At 44.0% G+C, this 22,750-nt stretch overlaps 1 protein-coding gene and 1 long non-coding RNA gene across 6 annotated transcripts in view; one reads left to right on the top strand and one right to left on the bottom strand.

Moving 5' to 3' along the window:
• Positions 1-7,261: 7,261 nt before the first annotated feature.
• TNRC6C (trinucleotide repeat containing adaptor 6C) overlaps positions 7,262-22,750 on the top strand; it is a 619,746-nt gene continuing 604,257 nt past the window's right edge. For all 5 annotated transcript variants that reach the window (XM_059732172.1, XM_019494291.2, XM_059732174.1 and 2 more), the window contains exon 1: positions 7,262-7,338. The gene's annotated coding sequence lies outside the window, so the exon portion shown is untranslated. The remainder of the gene's footprint in view (positions 7,339-22,750) is intronic.
• The window catches only part of LOC132252098 (uncharacterized), a 30,513-nt gene continuing 18,052 nt past the window's right edge, over positions 10,290-22,750 (bottom strand). The window contains exons 3-5 of the long non-coding RNA XR_009463844.1: positions 14,795-14,965; positions 13,103-13,341; positions 10,290-11,787 (exon numbers count right to left, since the gene is read on the bottom strand). This is a non-coding gene — a long non-coding RNA (uncharacterized LOC132252098). The remainder of the gene's footprint in view (positions 11,788-13,102; positions 13,342-14,794; positions 14,966-22,750) is intronic.

The raw sequence follows: 22,750 nt of genomic DNA, 5'->3' as shown, positions 1-22,750 counted from the left end.
CTAGTCCAACCCCCTGCTCAAATCAGGACCATCCCTAACTAGATCATCCCAGCCAAGGCTTTGTATAGCTGGGTCTTAAAACCCTCCAAGGATGGTGATTCCACACCTCTCTGGGTAACCTGCTCCAGTGTTTTACTACCCTCCCGGTGAACGAGTTTTTCCTGATATCTAACCTAAACTTCCCTTGCTGCAACTTGAGCCCATTGCTCCTTCTGTTGTCTGCCATGACTGAGAACAGTCCAGTTCCAACCTCTTTGGAGCCATACTTCAGGTACTTGAAAGCAGGTATTAATTCCCCCTCCCTGCTCCATCTTTACTTTTCCAGACTAAATAAGCCCAGTTCCCTCTGCTTCTCCTCTTAAGTCATGTGCCCCAGCCCCTGAACCATTCTCATTACCCTCCACTGGACTCTCTCCAGTTTGTCCACATTATTTCTGTAGTGGGGGGCCCAAAACTGGATACAGGACTCCCGATGTGGCCTCACCAGTGCTGAATAAGTAGAACTGGCCTTAGGGGAGGGTGATGTGATATGGATGACTGCCCAGAGTGCTATAGTCAGGGGGTCACCAGGGTGGGTGTCAGAGGGGCACCCAAAGGTGTACACCCCTCCCCCCCCCAGCACTGTAGTCTCGCCCCACCCCACCCTGCCCTGGCTGATCCCTGACCCTCCACCTCCAGCTGCTGCTCAGAAGGAGCCACGCTGGGCAGTGCAGGGAGCACATTTCCCCACGCGCTGTGTTGGGGCCGGAGAGACACCCACCAAGCTGGGGACCGAGATGAGGACGGGGCCATCTGCTGAAGCAGCTACACACCCTCTGCCCCTCCCTCCCCCCGTGCTCTGCCTGCCCACCTGCCTCTGCCTGCAGCAGCGCTGCTGACTTGGGGGGAGGGGAAGCGGGGCGGGTGGAGTTTGGAGGCAGGGTGCCAAAATGTAAGTTTGCCCAGGGTGCCATTTTCCCTAAGACCAGCTCCAGCAACACTGTTGGCTCATATTCAACTTACTGTCCACTGTAACCCCTAGGTCCTTTTCTGCAGAGCTGCTGTGTAGCCAGCCAGCCCCCAGCCTGTCCCGGTGCATGGGATTGTTCCATCCTAAGTGCAGGACTTTGCACTTGTCTTTGTTGAACCTCATGGGATTCCCTTTGGTCCAATCTTCTAATTTGTCTGGGTCTCTGAATCCTAACCCTACCCTCCAGTGTATCTACTAGTTCCCCTGGCCTGGTTCATCTGCAAACTTGTTGAGAGTGCACTCCATCCCATCTTCCAAATCACTGATGAGTTGGGATACTCAACCCCTGCCATAAGAAGCCATGTAGTCTGGCCTGCAGGTCTTCCCATGGGTCTGGACGTTTTGGGGGTGGGAGAGTGGTGGCGATTGACATTGTGATCACTCTCCCGCCCCCAAACTTCCAAGCCCCACACAGATGAACTGACTCTGGGCTGGGCCAGCTGCATACAGAGGTATTGGTCCCACAGACTGGATCTAGCACGCAGATGGACCGGCCACCACTCATCTGGCCCTCAGGCCAAAAAGGTGAGGCACCATTGGTCTAAGTCACAGGAGGCTTTTACGTTTTTATAATGCAGACTGGTAATAGATCTTGAGAAGTAAAATACCAAGTGCCACTACCTGTAGTGCAAACTGCAATACCTGTGTACCAGCTGCTCACACAGTTCCCAGAGATTTGATATTTTAGTCATTTTATTACCTCAGTCCTCACCAAATTTTCCAAAATGATCCCATATTCTTTTTTAGTACTGATGAAAATGTGGGCTTGGCATCTCTGGGGACTGAGTGGGCACAACACAGTTAATCAATGTAACACTAAAGTACAATTGTACAGCAACCCCTCTGGAGCTAGTGAAGACTAGCTGACACCTTATGAGCAATACTGTCCTTCAGGAAGCTTGGAGGTGCTTATCAGTGCCAGCTGATGGTGACTGTACTGGGAAGAAGGTCTGGGGAAAACTTCTATATCTATTCACCTGTGGAAGATTTTGGAATTTGAACCTGGCTCTGATTTTTACACCTGATCTTAATTGATGAAGTGGTTTGAACTCCATTCCTACTACCCCTGCCCTGCTCCAAATGCCTACAAGGTTTGAGGACTCAGTCCAGATCCAAAATATGCAGTTTAGATCCATTGTAAATGTAATGGTGTTATTTCTCTAATATTGACCACTGTCCTCAGGAAACAGTACAAAGACCATTCATGTTGCACATGTTAATGAACAGCTGTCAGACAGTGGTGACCTTTGCTTATTTCTCTTGAAAAACTAATCAAAGGGCACCCTAGATAAAAGGTTTTAGTTGCGTATAAATACAAATGTTAAGTTTCAGCAACATGATGCATGCTTATTTGGTTAGTGTGCATGCATGCCCTCCTTAACAATAGCCTGAAGTAAAGTGGTGGACGTGAACGTCCTGATCTTTGGGACATAAAAGCTCAGATGTAATTTTTGGTGTTTGGGTCTTTCTAGACAATGGTGGGCCTATGTTTATCATTACTAGTTTTAACTTACATGCAGGTAGAGCAGAGCAGAATTAAGTGTTTGTGCCTCCCTTGTTCCAGGCATCGTATTTTAGGGCTGTGCGAGGCTTTGGACAGAGCTTCGGATCTGGAGAAGCTTTGGATGCTTTGGGGTCTGAAGCAGCACATCCAGGTCCAAGCGCTGGCCTCGTTTGGCTTCCCGAAGTGCTTCAGAGCCGCCTCGGAAATCCAGCCATAGGGTATAATGGGGAAACAATAAAATATCTATAACTTTGTTGTTTTTTGTCCAATTTGGATGAAATTTTCAGGGGTGGTATACTCTGCAGAGAGGATGAAGCCTGCTGAGTTTCAAAGGGATCAGTGCAGGGGTTTGAGGGGAACTTCCCCCTCAAGCTGTGGACAAGCAAAACTCATGCCATGAGTGCTCGTGGGACTGACTGTGTCTGGGGTGGGGAGGGGAGACACTGCTGCAGGCCTAGCTGCTAAGCTACTGTGTTACCAGTTACCAATCAATCCATCATGATTCACTGGGGGACCAGGGACCTAGCTACTACATAACGACTTAACGAGCATCAATTAGCACCTACACAACCAGGCTAAGGAGAGGAAAGCATCAATACAGACAGTCAACTGCCCCAGGACAGAGACAGTCTCCGCATGAGTTTTGCCTGTCAGCAGCTAGAGGTGCAGGGCCCCAGAACCCCCCTGCACCCATCTCCTCAATAGCTGGCAGGTATCGTGGCCACAGCAGGGGCCACCATCCCTGCAGCTGTCACCTCGCTGCGCCTTAACACACCCAGTGTCACCCATGTCACGAGTTTTGCTTGTCCGCAACTTGAGGTGTAGTTCCCCCCAAACCCCTGCACCAATCTCCTTGAAACTTGGCAGGCTTTGTGGCCTCCATAAGAGCTACTATACCTGCAGTTTTGACCCCTCTGTGTTGTAACACACAGCCGTGACAGGAGTTTGGCTTTCAAGAATTTGGGGTACAGTTCCCCCCAAACTGCTTCACTGATCTTGAAGTTTGGCAGATTTTATGCTCTCAGCAGAGGCTACAATCCCTGAATGTTTCATCCAAATTGGACAACAAACAACAAAGTTATAGATATTTCATTGATTCCCCATTATACCCTATGGCCAGATCTCCAAGGTGGCTCTTGGCCCAATCAAGGTGGAAACGCGGTCCAGAGCTCCGGATCAGATCGTGGCCACCCGAAGCGGCTGGGTCCAAAGCCGGATCAGATCGCTGCCGACTTGCACAGGCCTACTGTATTTTAAAGCCCTTACAAAGCCACCCACCAGGTACATAAAGAGCATAGAGGCAGCTACAACAGTTAATGGGCTCATCTACGTGAGATGCTAAAAGCCCATTGGACTAATTCTACTGTGCATTAGTGCAGCTGGCAAAAACTGTGCTAATGCGCAGTAGATTAGTCCAATGGGCATTAAGTGTCACACAAAATGCCAGTTACAGTGCATTTAGTACCTGTTATTCTAGACACTAAAATTAATGTGCCATAATTACAGTGCATTAATGAATGTGTAGACACACAGGTGTATTCCAAAATAGTACCTTGAGCATCAGCACTTGATTTCTGGAGGGAATAAAAGTTGGACAGGGCGCTCAAGAAAATATGTTATTCTTGATCCTCTTTGGAAAGTTTCATGGGATCTAACTTCAGCTGGATTTTGGTAGATGGGATCTCAATTTAACATCATTAAATTGAGCATCTGTTATGACTGTAATCAGTACAGAAACTCAAGTGGTAGTTGGGCTGTATGGTAGGTGTTAGCTGTAAAGATGGGTTGGCAGGACAGCTGTTAATGTTTTGGAATGGATGGGGTCAGAAAGCAGATATCATGCCTCAAATCATTAACCAGAATAATTTAATGGGTCTAAACCTCAATCAAGTGGCAGCACCTGCAAAAAAAAGAGGCCTTGAAGGTCAGGCTTCAGGAACTGTGTGTCAATCTGAAAGACTTTAACAAGGACATAAAGGAGATGAATTGAGAAGGAAAAGAGGAGATCTCTATACATGGCTACAGTAGTTACAAATTCAGTATGAGGTTGGCACTAGTTGTATAAACCCTGCATAATCCATAGAGGTGCAAGGATTAAGAGTCAAAGAAGGAAACCCCCTTTCCCTGTAATATTATCCTAGCTGTGAAGACTGGAGGTCAATTGTCCCAGGTGAAGCTATTTGAAGCAGCCTAGCAGGAAGGGAAATCTGCTGGGTTGAGTAATTGTCATCCTGTATAAAAGAAAGAAGAAAAAAAGAGGTAAGGAATTGCTTTGAAGAGCCTGTTGTATTGGGGTGAATATGTCTCTCTTTCTTTCTTTCTTTCTTGTAAAAGTAAGTTGAGTTGGTTTCCAATAAAGCTGGTATTGCTGGGTAATTTTGTGGTGGCTTTGGTATAGGAAAGGAGATTGAAAATAAGGGGGGGGGGGGTTCCCCCCCACTTCATCTAATTTTACTTCATTTTCCCCCTTTACAGATCATGTAAAAAATATACTGGTAAATCTGATGCAAAAATAAAAGAAGAAAATAGAGACTAAAGAGAATAAGAGTGTTATAAACCAGCTTTGAATCTTTCTACATTTCCACTGCGAAAGACCCATTACATAGTTAAGCTACAGTATAGATGGGGCCAAACTATACCTTGTTAACTAAAATAATGCCATAAACATGTCTTGGTTCTAGTTAGCATGGGTTAAAAATCCCGGTTATGTTTCCTTGTGGGAAGCTCTGAAGGAAAAAATTCTTGCCTGCTTGCTTGGGAGTGTGGGGAGGGATCTAGTATTTAAACGAGAAATGGAAACAGAATTCTTAAGCTTCTTCTAAAACTCTTTCGTTTCTAAAGTTGTTGGTTTTTTTTTCTTGTTGAAAAACTAGAAACCAGCCAATAAAAACGTTTCAGACTAAGATTGTCTTGCCAAAATTAAATACTGTCTGATTTGGCAAAAATGCTTTGATGGGAACACTTGACCATTTCTAACTCCAGGGCTGTGACTAAGGCCTGAACTTATTGGTTGAGTTCCCTCCTCCCTGCCCTGTCTTTTTTGTTCGTCTCTCCTAGAACCAAACCTTTATTCGTTTTCTCAACGCAGTCTTCTTTCCCATTACCTAAAGGTCTTTGCTTCTCTTGAAAGTTCCAGCATTTCTAGCTAGCGGGCGTTTTCTTATTTTACAACCAATATAGAAGTGGTGTTTCTCATTAGTCAATGAGCTGACCAGCATGCCTATACGGGGGGGGGGGGAAGGCACTTCAGAATACGTTTGTAGTTTTGAGTCTCAAAACCATATATTCCATCTGAAGTCGGTGACAACTGAGAGCTCGCAGCAGCTCTTGAATTTGAGTCCCTACTCTCCCACTCACATCAAAACTGGCACTGAGCATGTAAACCAGCATGGGGACTGTAACAAAGTGCAACCGTCATTTTAAAAGCAGTTACAAACCTAGCATAGCTGACTCCCAAATGCAGCCCTACAAAAATGGAGCTTTTAAATGCGTAGTCCCCAGAGGGATGCTGGAAACTGAACTGGGTGGGAAGTATGTTTGGATAGGGGCTTGTGAACAAGCTCCCTTTTCTCTGAGTAGAGTTAGAGACCAGGGAAGAGTCCAGACGGGAAAGTCATGTCTCCCTAGCTTTCTCAGCTGAAGGATCGGGCTGGGGTTGTGAGCCCAGGATATAATAGCCTCTGCTCTGCTCTCTAGGATGCATCTCATAGCTCATTCACTTTTATTTCAACATTTACGTTGCTGGAGCCACCAGCTCTGGCCATTTGAAAGGGAACTGTGGAGTTGGATGAAGCCAAGCTTGGATCGACACGAGAAGCCTTAGGCATCGCAACATTTTCAGCCTTGTCTGGAGGCAACATCCTCCGCTTAATGGTATTCCTAATTTTCCTGCCTGTTGGGTAGGAGCAGCCAATTTGTCCCACAGGTGCCAAAAGCCCAGTCTGAGGTGGCTGCACCAAAGGCCATAATGGATGAATTGCTGGGCTGAGGGGAAGCCAGAACAAACTAAAATTTGGAGGTTTGATTTGGCATCAAAGCTGAAATCCCCCTGCCCCCAGAAGGCATTCTGGATAATCAGCATAGTTTGATTTTTATTTAATTTAATTTAATTTTATTATTACTATTATTTTTACCTGGGTCTTCCAGGGAGAGCCCCTAAAACATAGTATTGCCCAAAGTCACCTTACTCTGTCTAGCACTGCTGAAACTCTCCTGTGCTGGCAGGGAGAGCTAAACTCCAAAATGGCAGACTGAAATGCCTAAAGCAATGTCCCTCACTCAAATACACGAGAGGGAGTGTGAGACTGCCCCTTGGCTTTTGACCTAGTCCCTTGAACTTGGGGGTCTGGTTCATGATATATGAAGCTGGCTGCTTAGCCTAAGCAAACTAAAGGAACTAGCCCAGGGCAGGACTGATCGATGTAAACTGACCTTTTTCTTACGTACCTGATTGCAAGTTCAGTCTGGCATTGATTCCACAATGCCGTTCCCTGAAGATAAGCTCCCTGAGCTACAAAATAGAGTCTATCCTTTGTTTTCTGCTGCCACCCTCCAGACCTCGCATACAGTAATAATAGCTCTCCTGTATTACTTAGGAGGAGGCTTAAGAAGCAGGTGAATTGAAGGGTTTGGAGCCCTGGGAGGGGAAATTCTTGGGAGTTTGTTGCAGATCCCTGAAGTAGCTGGAGCTGTGGGAATAGATTTGATAACAAAGGGTATCCAAGGACAGATGGTGCAAGGCTGAGGAGACACAAGTAATCAAGTCTCAGGAGAGAGTTAAGGAACAAACAGAAGAAAAGAAGAGATCCCAGGCTTTGAAGAGAGGGTGAGCTTATACCTGAGGGTTACCTTTCACTAAGTTTTCTGTGAGCCTTGAGGGGGACTGTGGACCACAAAGGGCAAGGACCAGCTGTCGGGGATGTTGTATACATTTGTTTGCCATGGAAGAGCTGGATTTTTTTCCCCTCCCTCATTTTGCCAAAATTACCTGCTCATCCTGGTGAAAAATGGAGAGTGGCTGCTGCTTTGGTAATGGAAATAGATGGGTTATTAATATTGTAGGAAGGGTTTTGCAGATTCACAAAACATGGATAGAAAAGACTTAAATCTACCCTCAGACTAATGCAATTTTTTTCTTCCTCAAATATTAGCAGAGCACGCTGTCTAGTGTTTGTTCAGTTAAACATAAGCAGTAAGTCTGTAAATGTTGGGGGGAGGGGGTTGATGTCTTGTCTTCATTTTCCCTTATTTAAGCATATCCCTTCAGTCTTCATTACACCAACCTGTACCCCTCTAAATGGGTCCTTTGCATCTTTAGGTGTTGCATGCTGCGAGCATATTCCCTTCAAGCACTGTCAATCAGAAAGCAGTGCCTGTTTAATAAAATAATGCATTGCACACAGTAAACTTCCGTGTCTCATGTCTCATAACACAGCTATGAGGTAGGCACTGGGTTACCATATTCCACTGTCCAGGATCCTGAGGGAAGATAGAAAAGTGATTTGTCTAAAGCCATACATAAAATATGTGATAGAGGAATAAAACCCAGGATTTCATATCATGCTCATCATCACTGTAATATTTGAACACATTCTAGTAGCATATTAAGTGATGTGGCTAGCATGTCGCATGTGGTTCATCTCTGTCTCTTCTCGCCCCGCCTTGTCCCCCCAAGGGGAAGCATTATGTGCATAGTACGGTAGTTTGTTTTGGTAGGCTATTGGTTTGGGGTTTTTTTGTAAAATGCAGACACTGCTCTGTCTGCACTAGAGAAAGCAGCTTGAAGAAGTGTGCCTTGCACTTAGAATGGGAAGGGATGAAGTTTCTCTCCTTTTGTCGTGTACCCATTCCTCTAATCATTTTCTTTACCAGTCCTTTCTTCTCTTTCCGATTGCTCTCTTTTGAGATTAAAAAAAAGAAAGCTGTGGTTATTCAAAGTGGAAAACCTTGAAAATAAGAGCGTTTTCAATGAGCATTTAAAAGTTAGCAGAGAGGTTTTTAAAAATCTTTGTTCTTGAAGGAAAGCATTTGTTTGCAAAGCAGATTGGCAGTCCTGTTTTGTTCTGGATGTAAACTGCTTGGTATATAATCTGAATTTAACAGTTACCAATTAACAGGAAGATTGGTACAATAGCAAGGGCAATCACACAGCCAGGGTGGGATTTTATTTTAAAGGTGAGTTTAAGAAAACAAACCCAACATTTTAAAATGTGTTGAAGAAATTGAGAGTAAATGATGTTATATTTATAACACCCTACAGCTGAGTGCTAAAGAGTATATTTGGTGAGAAAGCGAAAACATCACAAGCAACAAAGTCAACTACTGGTAGCATTCAGTACAACTGCAGCACTTGACTACATAGGGAGGATGAAAGGGGACTATGAGCCTGATAGAAGAGACTTGAGGATGGGATGCATAAGGAGGATAGCATTCCAGGGAGCTGGAGAAACAAGAGGAAAAGCAAAATATTTAGAAAAAATGTTGGAGAAATGAATTTTATTAAAAAAATGAGAAGTTGGTAGGAGTAGAAAATGCTGAAGTAAGAACAGTCTGATCAGGATAATAGTGGGGAAAGCAAGGTCCAAAATGTGCTGTCAATATTTATGGTTCTTTGACTTCTGACATTAAATAATTCTCAACAATTAAAGAAGGACTTAAAGAGTATTTGCAAAACAGGTCACTGTAACATATATTTTGCAAGTATAGTTGCACATAGTTCCATAATCCAAAACGTAAGGTGAGAGAACAATGTGGCAACATCTACCAGAAGTGGGGCAAAGTGAGATACTTGGGCCATGTCATCTGGAACAAACTGAGTGGCCAACGCCAGTAGGATGTCAAGAGCTCCTTCTAGTGCTATGGTGTGACTACATCAAGCCTTCAGCTGTGTACACCCGAGTTCAAAGTTTCCTTAAGATCACAAGGAAAAAAATAAGTTGCAGAGAAGGGCTTAGAACTGGACTAGATGGGGATGCAAAAGACTCACTATTGTTGGGGATTGGCAAAGTACCAGCGGGGCCACTGCTGGCATGGTGGTATAGGAATAGAGCTCTTTAGTAGTAATATCCAGGTGCTGGGCGGCTTTGGTGTAGCTTTGCAGGGCTGAGCATGTATGAGTAGGGCTGCGCGCAAATGGGAGCGGGTGCAGGACCTGCCTATATCACATTTTACACTTGCCTCCGTGATTCAACCTAAGCAACACATTCACTTAAACATTATTTGAAACGTTTTTTCCTCTCCAAGCCCTAACCATCCATTATAATTGGTCATTCCTTCTTCTCCTTTGATTAATGACATTTGAGTGAGAGGGTGGAGAATATACTTTGAAGTTATACACAGAGCTTTGATTTTTTTTTTTTTTAATGGTTTAATATTTTGGCTCATGCCACATGCAAGCAATCTCCGTATGCAAAACAAAATGCTCCCCAGCGCTGGCTCCTTTGAGCATGTCCTGTTAACTTCCTACGAGCAAAACCCTTTTGAACAGCCATTTCGGCATGTGTGAAATTGATTTCATATCCACCCTTCTCAGTGAAAGAAAATGGCGGCACAGAGCTGTGGGCTTTACAAGCTCCTCTTTCTTTCTCTCTCTCTTTATTTTTGAGATATCTTATTCTCACCGCTTGTCTCAGCTGTACAAGACAGATGACTTTAAATCTCTCTGATGCTGTGTCTGGTGCCTGCAGGTTAGCCACACTGACTTAACATGCAGTTTCGACTCTGTACCTTCTGGTGAGAAAAACAATAGGAAACAAATTTACAACTGCCCCTCCCCAGGTAATTTGCATAGCGCAAAGCCCCCACTACCTCCCACCCCTTCCATGAATGTCTTCATGTAATTAATTAATACCGCATTCATCAGAGCTTAATTCATGTTCCTGTAGTACACGAGGACGGCAGGGGAAGGGGGGGGGACTCTACAGAGGAGGACGGTAATACGCTTTGGCTTCGTTGTTCTACCGTTGGAACTTAATTAGCCCCCATGATAATATTTGATCATTTTCTGCAGCCCTCATAATGCAGAGTTTTAAAACATTTTACTGCACCCTAGTGTACGGTCCGTTTCAAGCAAATGCAGCAGCCGTCTCCCCCGAAGAGTTGATGCGTGGGTTTTGTTTTGGGTGGGTGGGTTGGGGGTGTGTGTGTAGGGACGGGAAGAACAATCAGCTGTGACAAAGCTTTCTCCCTTTCCAACTTTAAAACCACAAGCCGGTATTACTGAGAAGCAAAATAGCCTGATGCTGCTACCTCCAATGTCTTGAATTTTTAACCTTGGATATGGATAAAGTATCTTGTGTACAGGAGCTAAAACTGTGTCAGGCTATAAAGAGTCCAATATATTCATTTTTGCTCATAGCTGTTACTAGTGGTATTGCAGGGATCCTATTCCTCCCCCCACCCTTCTTTTTTTTAAAAAAAACAAACATGACCTGCTTTCACATGCAATACCTCCTCTTGCAAATTCTCACTCGTATCCACTGCCTTGGCCCTGAAGGGGACCACAGCTGGAAATCTAGTGATGGTGAGGGGCAGGCACTTTTTATTTTTTGACTGTGGCAAAGTAGCAAACTAAAAAATATATATACACATTAACCGATCTAGCATTTTTAGGAGGCGAGCATAACTTCTCGAGGACCTTCTGCAAAGGCATCCAATCTGCGAGGTAATTTCTTGCTGGTTAATTAGCATCGCTTTTCAGAGTGTGTTGGAATTTAAAAATGCGCCTTTCTATTTTTTAAGCTTTAAAAGAGGAAAAGAAAAAAAAAACAAACCCAAAACAAGTGTATGCTGATAGCTCATTCCTTGGCAGCATACAAACAAGCGGGGGCGGCGGGGGGAGAGGTGGGGGTGGGGAAGCTTGCAAGTATGGACTTGAATGCCAGTTGCTAAAGCAAATGGGTATGTCTCTTGTTTGCACCCTTCTCTTCTGAGAGAGAATTGTGATTCCCCTCCCTTTAAAACAAGACGCTCCTCTCTTTTTTTGTTTTTAAACATTTTGTCCACTTGGCAACAGCCAAAATCAGACTGTTCGGTCACCATTTTCAAAATAAAATGGGTAAATAAAAGGGGAAGGTGGGGATATGGAAGAGAGGGGAAAAACAAAAGCAGAAAATATACTGCCCGGCACGCCGAGGTATTCAGTGGTGGATCAGGCGCTTTGCCAAGTGTGCACACAATAAGCAGTTGTAGTATGCAGAACGCCCTTGTCTTCGCTAATGGCAGCTGCAAAATACAAAGTCTTGAGTGCTGAGCGCTGATTACGATGGAGGGCAACCTGTCGGAGAGGGGGAAACAATGGGGTGGGGTAGGAGATGCAGAAATATCTACAGGCAGGTTTGCGTGTCTCCCTTTCTGCCCCGCCGCATTTCCCTTCATTCCAAAATGGCTGGCGATGTTCCCTTACACCCCCCACCTTCATTCCCCACCCCCCCATTTTCTTCTCGCTCTCTTTCTTTTTTTTTCCCCCCCCTCTCCCTTTTCAAGGATCTCGGTGTTAACGCTGTAGGTCTTTAGCTTGAATGCAAAGGCTGTTTTCTGTCAGTTCGGCACACCAGCCTGTGAGATGCCATCTCGCTCACATTCTTCCCAACGCTAGACAGGACTGAGGAATCTGAAAGGCATTATTGGTGCTCCGGCAGCCTGACGCGCCCTGTGCACTTGACTCGCTCGATTTGCATATGCAATGCAGCCATACTTAATGAGTGTGAGTAATTATGCCAATCAGAGGGTGGGTTTGTGTGGGGTGTGCGGGCTTTCTCTTCCCTTCCTCCCCCCTCCCCCCCATTTTCCCCGGCCTGCGGCATTGAAACTTAGCTACCTCTTTGGTGGTGGGTTTAGAAGGGAAGGGGGAGGGAAAAGGGGGTCAGTTGGCACAGCAACTGTTGTTAAGGGAGAAAACGAGGCTTTCTTAGATACAGTAGCAGCTGCCAGCCAGAATAGCAAATACGAGAGACTTGGCACCACTCCAGGTTCCTTGAGGGTTTCAGAGGGATGGTATGTTTGAGGGTAAGACTAGCTAATTAATCTTCCGGCAGGGAACAATGTAATATCAGACAATTACAAAGACAGAATGAAATTACAATAGTGGGAAGGCTGGCATACGAATTTCTCAAAGGGTCCATTCCTCAGCCCACTGCCGTGTACTTTATATGCGGGGAAAGCACCGACTAGACTTGTGTTTTTGTCTGAATTGAATTATATCTGCATGGGGGGTGGCAATCTGGACTTGATTGCAAAATAGGTTTTCAGGAGAGAGAGAGGGGAAGAGTTGTTCTAGCTGAAATGGGTGCCCACTCAAGATGCCATGCCAAAGAAGCAAAGTATGTATTATCAGCAACGCAATGGCTTTGTGGTTTTGTTTTGCCTTGGTTTTGGTTTTTTCTCTCCCTTCCACCCCTGCTGTGATGTGCAATGGGGATACCATTTCAGGTAAACAGCGTGGATGGCAAGGCTAGGGAAGTGCAGCTTCCCTTAAACGTTTCTGAGCAGAGAAGTCCTCAAAGTCTCAGTAACTGCTGGAAGTTATTGGAAAAACACACCTACTAGCTCAGCAGTGGTAATTGCCGATAATTAGCTGTAATCACTGTTACCTGCAGTTGGGATGCTGTGATGAATCGGGCAGTGCAAGCCACATGGCGCAGACTCCCCGTCTGTTTATTTGCACTGGGAAAAGTATTAGGAAAGTCTCATTTATTCTGAAGTTTAGGAAAACCTCAGTGGGAGTTCATGGTCCTTCCACTGTTTGTACGAGAAAACACTCCCCCTTCCTCCTCTTTTTTTCAGAGCTTTATGTTGAAGCTGTTGAATCTCTTCCTTTAGCACTTCTGTTCTAAGATGAAACATAATGTAAAGGAGCCTCTTTATAGCAGTGATTAGACATGAAATGAAATAAAACCAAAATCAGTTAAATTGAATAAATATGCCTTTCTGGGGCTCAGAGTGAGCTTTGTCAATATATCAAGCTATAATGTGGCCTTTAAAATGCAAGGCACGTGCCTGAGACTTTGTTACGAAGCTTTAGAAGCATGCCCTTGATTCAGTATTACAGAAGAGAAGCAGCTTTTGAATCCACTCCAGGTGGTCATTCTTTCTGCTAAGGATTTTGAGAGAAGTTTCTGGGAGGTGCCCATGTAAAACACACCGGATGGCAGGAGTGTGGCTTTCAAACCTGTTATGGATCCCTACTCCCATGAGTGAGGGGAATCTTTCAGGGCTGGCAGTGTATACATCCAGTATATTCAACTGACGGTTCTCACTGATGGTATAGGATTTAAACTGCTATAAAATAATGAAACATCTAGAAGTTTAATATTTTGTTATTTTTAAGAGAAATATAGTAATGAAGTGTCAGATTGGAAAACAGCCCAGCTGTTCTGGCTACAGAATACCACTAGCTCCTATTGCTGGCAGGAGAGGAGAGTCCCTAGACATGGACGTTTTCACTTATTCACAGAGCTCACACAGCAGTGTCTGCGTATAAAAGGGCATCTTTTCACGTGATTGCCCATCACCCTGTTCGAAAAGGAACACCAAGGGTCGAGGGAAAGTTCATTCTCCAGGTGGCACATTCATTCCTTCACACGCAACCTGAAAACTATCAACAAGATAAAAACTGAATTCTGTAAGGTGGACGTTTGCTCACCAGCAATTTGACGTAGACATTGAAAGCCATTTCATGCGGGGTGTTGGCTGGATAGTGGAAACAAATACAGTAGGATTTCATGGGGCCTTTCTGGACACTGCCCCCATCAAAAACCTCCAGCTAGAGATACTTATACAACCAAGCTGCTGCTCGGACAATATAAAGAAAAGGAAATGTGTAACTGATCTCTCTAAGCGCAAGTGTCCCGAAGAACTGCAGGGCATGGAGCGTGTAGACTAGTCTACTTCCCCTTGGCCAGCTCTGAAGCTTTCTCCTGAAATCCAGGAAATGGGAATAGTTCCCTATTCAGTTGCAACGAAAGGATCTGTAAAAGGGAAGCAGAACCTCAGATGCCTCTACTCAGACCCTATTTTGCATTTATACACTTTCTTTCCCCCAAGCATCTCAAAGTATATCTATACTGGTAACTGTGACTTCCTTGGTAGGGAAATGGAAATCCTGTGGTGTCAAAGGGGTTCCTTCCACCCAAGTCACACAGCAAGGCAGTAGGGGCTGTGTGAAGAAGTATAATTTCCCTTTCTCTCTCAATGTTTACAGCATGCCCATAACCATGGTAGCTCAGCTCAGATCACCTGACTTCTACTCAGGTGCTTTAGTTCTTATACCCTGTTATGCCTACCATTTCATTGGAAGCTCATCCAACCCTCTTAGCCTTGTAGATCAGGGGCTGGAGCTCTTGCAAGATTAGCTTTTCTTGGGAGATGGACAATTTGGGATCCGAAGTTCTGCACGGATGGAAAATATTTCAGCCAGCCTCTCTTAGGGCTATGACAGCTTGTCTTCTGGGCCACTATTGGAACCAAAAAAGGGAAGAAAACAAAACCAATCTGAGTTTTTATACTTCACAAAAAGGTCTGATTGAGTTTAGTTTGAATCTTGGACAAAGATTTGTGGTGATGTTGTTTTTTATTGAAAACATTTACCTATTTTTCAGGCTAGATTTACTCATGGGATCTTACATACTTACTGATTCCCCCCCCCCCCCCCCCATTTTTTTGGCTCTGCCCTTTGGGACCAGCGTTATCACCAGTTATGTACGTGTCAAATTCACTGATACAAATGGAGTTGGTCTTGTATTTTCTAAAGAGTTGAATCTGAATATCCATGTCTTCAGAAAAGCAGATAAAAGGAAGGTGGAGGAGTGGGGGAAATGCATGAAATGCTGCAGAAATTTCCACAAAATTACGGTGTTCTGCTAGTAACGCTTAATGTTTTGACTTTCTGAAATTTCTCTGTAGTACTTTTATCGGCAAAGTTTTACTCTGAAATCTTGTTTTGTCTTGTTCTTCAATAACCCCCCCCCCCCCCCCCCAAAAAAAAAAAAACAAAAACCTGGTCATAGCTCACATTGTGACTGAGTCTGCCAATACAGGTTGCTGTGCTTGGCTTGTTTTGGTCAGACCTAAAGAAGAATTTCTTGCATTTGAAAGCATGTCTAACTCTGTCCCAGCTCTACAGTTGTCCAATAAAATATCTATGGCTGTCTCTGTCCCAACTCTTCAGTTGTCCTAAGAGAGCCCTGTCTCTAACACAGGTGGATGCATTTGCCAGCAAATACAAGACCTGCAGTTGCATGCTAGAACAACAAGAGGTGCTTATATCTGAGACAGTGACTGGTCAGTTGTTCATGCAAAGCACATGCAAAAAGAGACACCAGGACTGGAAATGGGGCCATATATCTAGATACCTTTCTGTCCAGTCCAAAGGGGTTTCTTAACCCTTTGATATATTTAGGTTTTAGAACCGTTGTTCTTTAGAGCAGTGCTGACTTATCATTACTTTTTCAGTTCTTAGACCATCCATCTCGCCTATTCTATGAGAAGGGCAGGGTAATTGGACCCCCATTATACTTGTTAACAGCCCTTCTGTTGAGACTCCATGTTTTAGAGGTTATGCTAACAGGAGGGAAGGAGCAATCTTAAGGGTGAACATCTCGTTTTCTTGACAATGAAATAATAGGGAAAATATTTTTGAAAAGAATTTGGTACTTCACTGAATGCAGCATAATGGCTTGGAAGGGGTTAATAACATCCTGCATGCCTCTTATTCCTGAAGAAGTACACCTTGACGTTGGTGAAGATCTCCTTTTTACAACAGGGTGCCTCCCCTTGTAAGTTGCCAAGGCTCTTCAAGTCAAGCACTTGAATTAGGAAATTTAATTTGTAATAAATCTGTATTACAGTACAAGTAAATCTGCTTCAGCGGCTATAAAAATTAATTCCTTATCCTAAACATTATTATATAGCTTTTAAAATGAATTGACTGTGGTTGGTATCCTAGTATGTGCCATTATTGGTAATTAGTGTAACAAAATAATGTTGCTGTAATATTTCCTGTCTGCCCCTCCCCCGGTTAGGAGCCATTTCCTATTAGACAATCAGAATTGCAAATGTGATGCTTGCATGCAAATCTTGCTCTTTGAGTTTTGTGTTGGAAGATGATCTATTCTACATCCTGGATTGTAGTTTTGCTAGTGGTTTATGATTATGAATAAGCATCAAAGTCGCATAATATCTCTTGAGAGCTCATTGTGGCGAGGGGCTGATCACATCTCATAAGGTACCCAATGCCCTCAGATTCCTTCAGACAAGGGATTCTGTTCACTGGACACTCAAGTTGATCATCACCTCTCAGGATACAGCATTCACTTGCACAACTTATTTCTTACAAGGTGAATCCTATTGGGTTTTACAATGGTTCACCATACTATTTTCTGGCAACGTCATTACCTTCAAAACTTAAGCTTCTGGCTTCCAACGGGAAGGATAATTTTATGTTTGTGTACTTAAGCAGACTTCTCTTATTCAGTCTAAATAGACCAGAATCGTGATCTAAGAGTAATAGGGAGTTAGCTCTGAAACCCAATGACACTTTTAATGTTAGTGTTCCTAATTCATGTTATTTGAACCATCCAGCTAAAGAGTTACAGTATGGAACTGTCGCTCCATAAATAACGTCAATGGGTGGCATGTATACACTAGACATAGAAACACATGCCACTATATAAAAGAATTGCACCCCAAATCCAGTTTGCATTTGGCAGATTGTAAAGACATTCACTTTACACAAATTGTTTTTCATTCCTTGTTTTACTAAAGAAAGGGTAGAGGGAGGATTTTCTTTTTAAACTGCTTTCAGCAGCTGAAATAATGCAGTAACAGAAACTGGATAACTACATCATTTCACATCAGAATCATGACACAGCACATTTCTAGTCCAATTTTATCTGCAATGAGACTAAAGGATATGTTCTGAGAACTGAACTGGCATCAGGCTGCTCTAAAATGTCTCTGAACTAAGAACGAAACATGAGGAGCATATGGGGAAAAAGTCAGAAGTTTCCAGTGAACCGAAAGATGCAGAAGGAAGCTGAAGAGGACCATGTTCAGGTAAGGGCAGAAGTCAAGAAGAATAGCTATGGCAGTGACTCCTGATGACCAAAAATGGCATTTATACTGTGCAAAGTGAATGCTAAAAGAAGACAAAGGAGATTTCTTGAAGCAAAACTGTAGCTTTCAGGGGAGAAAGAATTTGAAGGCTTTTGTACAAAGACAAGAAGGGAGAAACAAATACTCACACAAATGCCTTTTGCTTACAGAAGCCCAAATTTGGGATTTAAAAAGGCAAAGAAAATGCATCAGCAACCCCTTAGCTTTACCTTGTAACTTTCCCACAGTGAAGTGTTGGGCAAAGCAACCAACCATCCCAATTTTTTTTTGGACAGATGCAACTTTTGGGGCTGTGTCCCCAGAGCATCCCTGAAATGAGACTTCTGCTCTGAATTTGAAAACTTGCTTCTAGATCAGACAACCACTTCCTCAGGCATGCCTGTAGTTCCAGGCAGTGTCTAGGTGCCTCTGGCGAGAGGTCACAACATGATGCTGTACGTACTGCAGGAATGTAGCTATATAGGCTTCTTCCGGTTCAGGACATAGCCCCAGGCTAAATCCCAAACTGGAAGCACTGTAGCTGCATTCACATGGCAACATGCCCAGTCAAATTAGCTCTAGTGAAAGACGCAGCTAATTTGTCTGGGCATAGTGCCACATTCACACAGCTATACTAACCAGCTCTGCTAGGAAGCAGACCTAATTACTCCAGGTGCAGTGCTGTATGAATGTGGCTACACTGCTTCAGATTCAGGATGTAGCTGAAGGCAGCCTCCCAAACAGGAAACAGTGCAGTTTCCTGACCACAGCACTATGCCCAAACTAATTAGTTATGGGTCAGCAAAGCTAATTAGCTTGCCCACGGCATTGCAGTCAGGGACCTGCAATAACTAGAATGAGAAGCAATGTAGATTGCTTCCAGTATGAAAGCTCTGTGGTATGTCTAGGATTGCATACCCTTTATTGCTCCCTCAAAGCTGGTCACTTTAGTCTTGAGTCAGAGTCCTGTCCCTAGCAATCATGGGCTACCATGTCAAAATTCCCATCCAAAAACTTGGCAAACTCTACCATATAACTGGCTAGGTTTCTTTCACCAACTACTCCTACTGGGGTGCTATTCCAGAACCTCTGTAAAGGACAGAAACCTCCATCCCTAGTGTATAACCAAAAGCTATAAAACTTGATAGGTTTGCAGTAAAAATTTTAATCATTTTTCTTATGTTGGCAGATTCATGTAATATGAGCTAATGAGACCTTGTCAATTAACTACAGTAATTTTATTTGGATTAAATGTTTAACAAATAACAATTATTCTCCCCCCCCCCCCGCAAAACGTTGACGCTGGTGTAAACATTTAAAAGGGAAATTAGATTCCTTTTACTAGCCATCTCTGGTATAGATACAAGTGCAGCTCCTGGGTTTAACGCATGTACACATGATGCCATTACCATGTACAGGTGAAAAAAATGTCACTTTGTGTGGCTTAATGGCATCACACTGTACACATGCAGGAGTTGTGGGGGTTTTAAATGAGTATCATTGTGAACTAAACTACATTCTGACGTAGTTTAGTTTACAATGATGTGTTGCAGCTATTAGTCAGCTTGCCCCCGAGCAAAAAACAAAAACAAAAAGGGGGGTTTGGGCTCATAGATTCATAGATGTTAGGGTCGGAAGGGACCTCAATAGATCATCGAGTCTGACCCCCTGCATAGGCAGGAAAGAGTGCTGGGTTTAGATGACCCCAGCTAGATGCCTATCTAACCTCCTCTTGAAGACCCCCAGGGCAGGCTTGGGCTCCTCACCACTTCTGCTTTCAGCAGGTGTCAATCCTTTTCTGTGTGGTTTTTTTTTTTTTTTTTTTTGGCAGAGTCTGCCCACCTCCTGTGGCCAGGGGGTGAGCTGCTGGTGGGCCAAGCAGCCTCTGAGCAGTGGGTGGCCCTGGTCCTTGCCTCCAAAGTGGTGGCACCCCCCAGAGCTGCCTAGGTGGGCTGTTAGTGGGCCAGGTGCTGCCTTAGCTCTGGGTCGGGGAAGAGGTGGTTCAAAATGGGTGCTGCCTTCAAGCTGGGGAGTGACGGAAACCCCTAAATTGAAATGGTGGGTTTCAATTAAAAATCCACCATTTCAATTTAGGAAGCATAGATTGCAACTCTAGGACTAAACCCCCCGCACATGTACAAGTGCCCATGGTGCTTAACAGAAAGCGCCATGAGTTAGACTGATCCTCCTCACTCGACAGCTAACATCTGAGTTCCAACTAAAATCCGGTTCAAGGAGAGAGGCTGCCACTCTGTGGCCTCTACCCCTAACTCCACCTCCCTCTACCTCCCCCCAGGTCCCATGCTGACTCAGGACGGGAGGGGGAGAAAGCAGGGCGGGAGGTCCGTTTTGAGGTTTCCCAGCCACACTGGAGGGGGGTGTGGATTGAAGCTCCCCACCTTGGGGGGATTAGAGTCTGAGGTGGGGGTTCCAGTCCACCCACCCCCACTCCAGTGCAGCTGGGGACATCTCAGAATTGATCTTCCTCCCTTGCCTTCTCCCCCTCCCATCGTGAGACAGCACCAGGGGCCAGGTTGTGCTACCGCATCCCAGCACTGGAGCAGACAGAAATTAATGAAGGCACTCTGCTTTGGAGCATCTTTATTTGAACCCTCATACAATGAGGGTTAATTTGTTAATTTATAGTGTTCTGCAGCCATACTCTTCTGTTAGGGCATGGGTTTAGAGCACTTTCAAGAGGCTGATTGCATGACATGTAATTTCTGTCTGTGCCCCTGTTTGAGCCTCCAGAGTTAGGTTTTCAAGCTTTTCTCAGCAAGCATGAGAGCTAAACATGTAATTAAAAAAAAATAACCCTTAAGTTTAGATTGTAAAATAACAACTGATAAGTAGGACCTACTGGATTCACAGTGGAAACAGGCTGTGCTGCAGCTCCTTTAATCTTGCAGGTTCCTCTACATGCCCTCCACCACTGATTGGTGGAGGGGGCCCACTTGTGGCTCATTCCTGATTGGCAGGGAAGTGAAAACTGTGGTTTTAAACATGGCACCGTTTTTGCCTCCTTGCTACTGATTGGCTGAGGTGCCCCAGTAGCCCTGCTGCTTGCTGCTGACTGGTGGGGAGGCAAAAAATGGTGTCACGTTTAAAACCATGGGTTTCGCTTCCCTGCCAATCAGGAGCGAGCTGCAAGTGGGGCCCCTCCACCAATCAGTGGCGGGGTGAGGGGAAGGCACATGGTGAAACCTGCAAAATTAAAAGACCCGCAGCACAGCCAACTTCTACTGTGAATCTGGTAGGGCCCTGCTGATGAGTCTTCTGAACTATCGAGAATATTTTAGATCTTAAAAGTAGCATGAAATGGCTTCCCCATCCTAGGAAAATATTCAAGATGACAGGAATTTTTTTTTTCTATCACGAACTGGGTTGAAAAATTGAAATATCTCGGAAGTAAATAAATCAATTTGGGTTAATCAAACCATTTAGATCCCAATAAATTTTAAAAAGAAATTCAAGTAATTTAGATTAATGACTCCTCATGCTGCTTGAAGAGCTGGCATAAACAGTTGTACAAGGGGAACCATTTATAGTGCACAAAACTAAAAGTTTTTCAGGTGCAACAAAACCCAAAATTGCAATGCTTATTTCTGGTGACAGCAACTGGCACTTCTTCTATCTCTAAAATATTTAACAGATAATTCTTATCGTGGTCTCATCTCTGATTTTTTTTTTTGTGCGTCACAAGTAGACGTGCTCTCTTGCATTGCTGTCTGTTTGTCCTGGCAGAGAGAAAATCCTGTGCAACCCCCATCAGTCTTCGGAGGGGGAGCTCCTTTTCTTCTGCAGTCTCTCTACAGCCTTCTTGTTCCAAACAGAGAACCTTGTCTTAGTTCTTATAGCAAACATGATGCACAGAGGGCAGCTTTCTAGGGCTAGCTGGGACATTGGTTACATTTTCTCCATGGTTTCTTACATTTAATTTCTGCCTCTCAGATGGCAGTTTGTTTGGGAACATAGCTCTTCTTAAGCTCTTCAATCAAGTCCTTCAGGCCACTGGTTCTGAAGGAAACTCTAATGTCCTTCAGGACTCTAGCCAGAATGTTAGGTTTTTTGTATTTGTTTGTTTGAGGGGTTTTTGCTACCTCCTTTAGTGTCATTGGCACCAATATATTGTTGAAACCTTTATAACATAAGCTTCGACATATACGTGTTTTTCATCACCCCTATATTTCCCCCACCCGTGATTGTTCTTGCACTTCTTTAGTTTATTTACTTCTAACACAAAACCTAGGCCCTTCCACTGTTCTACTGATAACTCACTTATTTTAGAGAATCTTGTTAAAGAAACCCTATCTTCTATGTTTGTGACTTCTTCTCTGAACTAAAAACATTAAGTGACACCTTTTTAATGAACTATAGAAACTTTAATTGAATAAGTAAATCAAGAAAGCCAAATAGGAACTGTATGCAAGGAATACGTTCTTATTAGAGGTAGGCAAGAATCAGATTTCCTATTTTGCAACATATGCTACCTTTTTTTTGTTCTGAAATGGAACAGAGTTGTAACATTTAGAAAGAAAAACTACAGACCTTGATCCCCCCGCTACCTAACCCGGGGACTTTTTACATGCTCCCTAAAATCCACAAACAAGGGAACCCTGGCAGACCTATCGTATCCAACCATGGGACCCTAACTGAGGAAATATCAGGTTTTGTTGAATCAATCCTAAAACTGCTTGTCACCCACAGAGCAAGCTTTGTACAAGACATTACAGACTTTCTATGGAAACTTAAAAACATAGACCACCTTCCCAGCAACACACTCCTAGACATTACCAGCCTATATACCAACATCCCACACCAGGATGGCATCCAAGCCTGCCTTACATATCTACAGGAACAAGATTACAACCCAGAATACAGGCCCAAAGATATTACTGACCTTATACACTTCATCCTCACACACAACAATTTCACTTTTAATAATCAACACTTCCTCCAGATGATGGGAACAGCTATGGGCATTAAAATGGCCCCGCAGTATGCCAACCTTTTTATGAGCCACCTGGAAGAAGTCTTCCTTAAGAACTGCTCCATCAAACCCTTGCTATACTTAAGATACATCGATGACATCTTCATCATTTGGAGTGAGAACCTGCAATCTCTGATTGAGTTCAATCAGAAATTCA

Source organism: Alligator mississippiensis, chromosome 8, assembly GCF_030867095.1.
Source record: "Alligator mississippiensis isolate rAllMis1 chromosome 8, rAllMis1, whole genome shotgun sequence".
NCBI lineage: Eukaryota > Metazoa > Chordata > Crocodylia > Alligatoridae > Alligator > Alligator mississippiensis.
Note: the sequence above shows the minus strand (reverse complement) of the source record. Positions and strands in the feature narration are given on the sequence as shown.